This window comes from Mobula hypostoma, chromosome 4 (assembly GCF_963921235.1).
Source record: "Mobula hypostoma chromosome 4, sMobHyp1.1, whole genome shotgun sequence".
Classification (NCBI taxonomy): Eukaryota; Metazoa; Chordata; class Chondrichthyes; order Myliobatiformes; family Myliobatidae; genus Mobula; species Mobula hypostoma.
Genome location: NC_086100.1, coordinates 92,763,923 through 92,771,592, shown reverse-complemented (window position 1 = coordinate 92,771,592; position 7,670 = coordinate 92,763,923).

Sequence of the window (7,670 nt, the reverse complement as noted above, 5' to 3'; positions counted from 1 at the left end):
GTAAACCTTCTCTACACTCTTTCAACCTTACTTATAACCTTCCTGTAATTTGGTGACCAAAACTGAACACAATACTCCAGATTTGGCCTCACCAATGCATTATACGACCTCATCATAACATTCCAGCTCTTATACTCAATACTTCAATTAATAAAGGCCAATGTTAATCAATGTTAAGAGGAATCTCTGGTTCAGAAGAAGACCAAGGAGGTGACTATGGGACTCTTGCAGCTAAAACTAAGGAATCTAGCTGCCAGGTCCTGACTAAAGGAAAGACTCCAAAACGCAGACCCATGAAGCCTATTGCCAGGGGTGTCGGACCATTTGTAACAGCTCACTGTTGTCGCCTGAGGGTACAGTCAAGGACTTGCAGTGATACAGCAGTGATTTGGCCACTGTTTTAATGAATGAATCTAGTGAACCTAGGGAGGAGACTCTGAGGTCTGTTGACTCACCCCTGCCACCTAAGAATCCTTGACGGAAGGACAACCGCGGCTAATGAGAAGTCAAAGCCAACATAGAAGACAAAGGGAAGCCACATAATAGAGCAAAAACTAGTGAGAATTTAGAGGATTGGGAAGCTTTTAAATACCAACAGAAGCCAACTGAAAAAGTTATTATGAAGGTAAAGATGGAATATGAAGGTAAATTCTCTAATAATGTTAAAGTGGATACCAAAAGTTTCTTCAGATACATGAAGTGTAAAAGAGAGATGAGAATGGATATTGGACTTCTGGAAAACGATGCTGGAAAGATAGTAATGGAGGACAAGGGAATAACTTCACTGTGGAAGACAGTAGCAATACGGTGGAAGTTCCAGGTGTCAGGGGTCATGAAGTGTGTGAAGTTACTAGAAATAAGGGTCTTGGGAAACTGAAAAGTCCAAAGGTAGGTAGGTCACCTGGACCAGATGGTGTACACAGCACAGTTCTGAAAGAAGTGGCTGAAGAGATTGTGGAGGCATTAGTAACGATCTTTCAAGAATCAATAGATTCTGGAATGGTTGCAGAAGACTGGAAAATTGCTAATGTCACTTCATATTTCATGAAGGGAGAGAGGCAGAAGAAAGTTAATTACAGCCCAGTTCTTATGACCTCAGTAATTGGGAAGGTGTTGGAGTTGATTGTTAAGGATATGGTTTTGGGGTACTTGGAGGCACACGATAAAATAGGCCACAGTCAGCATGGTTTCTTCAAGAGAAAGATCTTGCCTAATAAATCTGCTGGAACAATAAGCAGGATAGACAAAGGAGAATCAGTTGATGTTGTGTACTTGGATTTTCAGAAGGCCTTTGACAACGTGCTACATATGAGGCTGCTTAACAAGATATGGGCCCATGGTATTACAGGAATGATTCTAGCATGGAGAAAGCAGTGGCTAATTGGCAGGAGGCAAAGAGTGGGAATAAAAGCATTTTCTGGTTGTCTGCTAGTGACAAGTGGTGTTCCACGAGGGTCTGTGTTGGGACCGATTCTTTTTACACTATATATCAATGATTTGGATGATGGAATTGATGGTGCAAAGATTGCAGATGATACAAAGATAGGTGGAGGGGCATGTAGTTTTGTGGCAGTAGAGAGGCTACAGAAGAACAAAGAAATGGCAGATGGAATATATTGTTGGGAAGTGTATTGTCATGCACTTTGGTGGAAGAAATGAAAGGGTTAACTATTTTCTAAATGGAGAGAAAAATACAAAAATATGAAGCACAAAGGGTCTTGAGAGTCCTTGTGCGAGATTTCCTAAAGGTTAATTTGCAGGTCATATCTGTGGAGAGGAAGGCAAATCCAAAGTTAACGTTCATTTCAAGAAGACAAGGATATAAGAGTAATACCCAAATAGTCCCATCCAAACTAAAACATTGCTGTACAGCCCCATCGCAACACAAAGTGAGGTATTTTCCCATCCAACCCCTAACAGTGGGGTACAGTCCCATCCAAACCCAAAGAGCAGCATATGATTCGATCAGAAACATAAATCACAGACATGCACATAGAAACACTCACATGCACACAGACATACACATACACATATGCACACAGACACACACAAACACACACACACACACACACACACACACACACACATACACACACACACACATATGCACACATATGCTTCTTGGGTTGTCCATCGAAATCCGACAACGAAGTCCACTCCTTTAACGGTGAGATTCCTAAGCTCCGGAACCTGGGCCTTAGCACTCAGATCTGCAGCTGGATCTTCAACTTCCTCACAGACAGGACCCAGGCTGTAAAAATAGGAGACAAGTTCTCCTCTACAATCACTCCGAGCACCGGTGCCCCACAAGGCTGCACACTGGGTCCCCTGCTGTACTCACTGTACACCCATGATTGTGCAGCCAAGTTTCCATCAAACTCAATATATAAGTTTGCTGCTGACACAACAATTGTAGGCCGTATCTTGGGTAATGATGAGTTTGAGTACAGAGGGGAAATTAAGAACCTGGTGGCATGGTGTGAAGACGATAGCCTATCCCTCAACGTCAGCAAGAGGAAGGAATTGGTTGTTGACTTCAGAAGGAGTAGCGGACCGCACAACCCAATTTACATCGGTGGTGCACAAGTGGAACAGGTCAAAAGCTTTAAGTTCCTCAGGGTCAATATCACAAATGACCTGACTTGGTCCAACCAAACAAAGTTCACTGCCAACAAGGCCCACCAGCGCCTTTACTTCCTGAGAAAACTAAAGAAATTTAGCCTGTCCCCTAAAACCCTCACTCATTTTTATAGATGCACCACAGAAAGCATTCTTCTTGGGTGCATCACATCCTGTCCAAGACCGAAAGAAACTGCAGAAGATCGTGAACACGGCGCAGCACATTACACAAACCAATCTTCCGTCCGTGGACTCACTTTACACCTCACGCTGTCGGAGCAGTGCTGCTAGGATAATCAAAGACACAACCCACCCAGCCAACAGACTTTTCGTCCCTCTTCCCTCTGGGAGAAGGTTCAGGAGCTTGAAGACTCGTACGGCCAGATTTGGGAACAGCTTCCTTCCAACTGTGATAAGACTGCTGAACGGATCCTGACCCGGATCTAGGCCGTACCCTCCAAATATCCGGACCTGCCTCTCGGTTTTTTTGCACTAACTTACTTGCCATTTTTCTATTTTCTATTTATGATGTATAATTTAAATTTTTAAATATTTACTAATTTTAACTATTTTTAATATTTTTAATATTTAATATTTGTAATCCAGGGAGTGTGAAGCACAGTATCAAATATTGCTATGATGATTGTACATTCTAGTACCAATTGTTTGGCGACAATAAAGTATAAAGATCTTTGATGACTATGCAGTCCTATCCTGGACTCACAAGCTCTATTGCAGGTGGGACATGCATATGTGGTAGTGGTAGCAACCATGCCTGCATTTTTCCTGGCTCTCTTCTGCTGTCTTCTGGTTGTTCTTTCCATCTCCTGAATACAAACCCCGTCCCTCCACAGTTGTCGCCAAGTGGTACGGTCAGCAGCAACATTGTCCAGGTCCTCGAGTCTGATCTTGCACTTCCTTAAAGCATTCTTCATCTGATCCTTATAGCATTTCTTCAGCCCTCAGCTGAGAGTCAACCATGATGTAGCTGGCTGTATAACACTCTGCGGGGTAGCCGACATGGGGACATCCTTATCATGTGCCCCAGCCACTGCAGCTGACGCTGCATGGTCATGGCCTCAATACTCCTGCAGTTGGTCTTTACAAGTATTTCATTGTAAGGCACCCACTCATACCAGGAAATTCCCAGTATGTGCTGGAGGCAGCTTATGTGGAAGCGCTCTAAGGACTTGATGTGAGGGCTGTAGGTTACCCAAGCTTCACAGCTATAAAGGAGGGTGGCGACACAGACCACTTGGTCTACGTCGATTACTGTGGAGGGACAAAGGCTCCTGTTCTGAAAGACTCTATGCCGAAGTCTCCCAAAGGCAGCTGATGCCTGTTTAATGCGGCTCTGGATGTTGTCATCAATGCCGCTATCCTCACAGAGAATGCTCCCCAGACATTTGAAAGATGGCACTACTGACAGCTTTTCATCACCAACAGTGAAGACAGGTAGAGTGGGTGGGACACTGGTACTCCATTGACAAAACACTTCTGTCTTGGTGGTATTGATGGTCAGCCCCATCCTTCTGTATCTCTCACCGACACAGCAAGGACAGTCTGAAGATCCGCCAGAGTATGGGCCACAAGAGCACAGTCGTAAACACAAAATAATCTGCAGATGCTAGGGTCAAAGCAACACTCACAAAACGCTGGAGGAACTCAGCAGGTCGGGCAGCATCCGTGGAAACAATGAGTTCACGTTTCGGGCCGGAACCCTTCGTCAGGACTGAAGAGGGAAAGGGCAGAGGCCCTATAAAGAAGGCGGGGGGAGGATGGGAAGGAGAAGGCTGGTAGGTTCCAGGTGAAAACCCAGTAAGGGGCAAGATAAAGGGGTGGGGGAGGGCAAGCAGGGAGGTGATAGGCAGGAAAGGTGAAGAAAGAATAGGGGAAAACACAACGGGTAGTAGAAAGAGGCGGAACCATGAGGGAGGTGATAGGCACCTGGGGGAGGGGGCAGAGTGAAATAGGGATAGGGGAAGGGAGGAGGTGAGAATTGGAGAATTCTATGTTCATACCTGGAGACTACCTAAACAGTATATGAGGTGTTGCTCCTCCAACCTGAGTTTAGCCTCATCAAGGCAGTAGAGGAGGCCATGTATGGACATATCCGAATGGGAATGGGAAGCAGAGCTGAAGTGGGTGGCTACCAGGAGATCCTGTTTGTTGTGGCGGACGGAGCGGAGGTGCTTGATGAAGCGGTCCCCCAATCTGCATTGGGTTTCACCAATGTGGAGGAGGCCGCACCGGGAGCACCGGATGCAATAGATGACCCCAACAGACTCACAAGTGAAGTGTTGCCTCACCTGGGAGGACTGTTTGTGGCCCTGAAGAGAGGAGGTGTGGGGACAGGTGTAGCACTTACGCTTACAGGGATAAGTGCCGGGTGGGAGATCCGTGGGAAGGGACGTGTGGATCAGGGAGTCGTGGAGGGACCGATCCCTGCGGAAAGCAGAGAGGGGTGGAGAGGGAAAGATGTGCTTAGTGGTGGGGTCCTGTTGAAGGTGGCAGAAGTTGCGGAGGATAATGTGCTGGATCCGGAGGCTGGTGGGGTGGTAGGTGAGGACAAGGGGAACTCTGTCCCTGTTGAGGTGGAGGGGGAATGGAGTGAGGGCCAAAGTGCGGGAAATGGAGGAGATGCAGGTTAGGACATCATTGATGACGGCAGAAGGGAGACTATGATCCTGAAAGAAAGAGGACATTTGAGATGTCCTGGAATGGAAAGCCTCATCCTGGGAGCAGATGCGGCAGAGACAGAAGAACTGGGAATAGGGAATGGTATTTTTGCATGTGGCGGGGAGGGAAGAGGTATAGTCGAGGTAGTTATGAGAGTCAGTGGGCTTGTAGAAGATGTCAGTGGACAGTCTGTCTCCAGAGGTGGAGACCGAGAGATCGAGAAAGGGGAGACAAGTGTCCAAGATAGACCAAGTAAATTTGAGGGCTGGGTGGAAGTTTGAAGTAAAGTCAATGAAATTGACGAGCTCAGCATGGTTGCAGGAAGCAGCACCAATGTAGTTGTCAAAGTACCAAAGGAAAAGTTGGGGAGCAGTACCAGAATAAGTTTGGAGCACAGACTGTTCCACATAACCAACGAAGAGGGAGGCATAGCTGAGGCCTATGCGAGTTCCCATTGCTACACCCTTAGTCTGAAGAAAGTGGGAAGAGCCGAAAGAGAAGTTATTAAGTGTGAGTACCAGTTCCGCCAACCAGAGGAGAGTAGTGGTGGTGGGGAACTGGTGAGGTCCATTATCCAGAAAGTAGCGGAGGGCTTTGAGGCCTTCTTGATGGGGAATGGAGGTGTATAAGGATTGGACATCCATAGTAAAAATGAAACGGTTGGGACCGGGAAACCGTCCCCAGTCCCAAGAGCACAGTCATCTGCATACTGCATAGAACATAGAACATAGTACAGCACATTACAGGCCTTTCAGCCCACAATGTTGTGCTGACCCTTAAACCCTAGCTCCCATATAACCCCCCACCTTAAATTCCTCCATATACCTATCTAGCAGTCTCTTAAATTTCACTACTGCCTTCACCATTGACTAAGGCAGTGCACTCCATGCACCAACCACTCTCTGAGTAAAAAACTTCCTCTAATATCCCTCTTGAACTTCCCACCCCTTACCTTAAAGTCATGTCCTCTTGTGGTGCCCTGGGGAAGAGGCGCTGGCTGTCCACTCTATTTATTCCTCTTAATATCTTGTATACCTCTATCATATCTCCTCTCATCCTCCTTCTCTCCAAAGAGTAAAGCCCTAGCTCCCTTAATCTCTGATCATAATGCATACTCCCTAAACCAGACAGCATCCTGGTAAATCTCCTCTGTACTCTTTCCAATGCTTCCACATCCTTCCTACAGTGAGGCGACCAGAACTGGACACAGAACTCCAAGTGTGGCCTAACCAGAGTTCTATAAAACTCTGCATCATTACCCAGCTACTCTTAACCTCTGTCCCTCGACTTATGAAAGCTAACACCACATAACACTCCAAGGCAGAGTACAAAGTAAATGGCGGGATACTTGGTAGTGTGGAGGAGCAGAGGGATCTGGGGGTACATGTCCACGGATCCCTGAAAGTTGCCTCACAGGTAGATAGGGTAGTTAAGAAAGCTTATGTGGTGTTAGCTTTCATAAGTTCTATAAGCTTGCACATTAGTTTAAACCCTCCCGTACCATCCTAGCAAACCTACCTGCAAGGATATTGCTCCCCCTCGAGTTCAGGTGCAACCCATCCAATCTCAATAGCATGAACATTGACTTCTCCAACTTCCGTTAATGCCCCTCCTCCCCTACTTACCCCATTCCTTATTTATTTATTATTTTTCTCTCTCTCTCGCTCTCTCTTTTTTCTCCCTCTGTCCCTCTCACTATAACTCCTTGCCCACTTTCTGGGCTCCCCTCCCCCTTCCTTTCTCCCTCGGCCTCCTGTCCCATGATCCTCTCATTTCTCCTGCCTCGTATCCCTTTTGCCAATCAACTTCCCCGCTCTTGGCTCCATCTCTCCCCCTCCTGTCTTCTCCTTTCATTCAGATCTCCCCCTCCCCCTCCCACTTTCAAATCTCTTACTATCTCTTCTTTCAGTTAGTCCTGACGAAGGGTCTTGGCCCAAAACGTCGACTGTAACTCTTCCTTTTGATGCTGCCTGGCCTGCTACGTTCACCAGCATTTTTTTATGTGTGAAACTTGTCTTTGAAATTGTTTGCTCTCAAAAGGTAATTCTATTTCTGTTATGTTGAGTAAACTTTCTATTGTTCCGTACAATCCCACTTTGTTTTTTGCACTAACACAGACATTTTGTCCTCTCACTTCCATCAGCTTATTGCGATTTTCTCACACACAGTTTTCCAGGTGGAACAGGTGGAGGTGAAGATGTGATTGCATTGCTGTGAAAGTGCAGTACCCCTGTGTTGTAAAAACCCTGAATCCTCAATATCACAATAGGTTCACTCAGGATGCTTTCACAGAATAACTAACTCTACAGTCTGCTCTAACTGCAGTTTGTAAGTCTACAAACTGTTGCGTTGTACGTAATAGACTAACAATG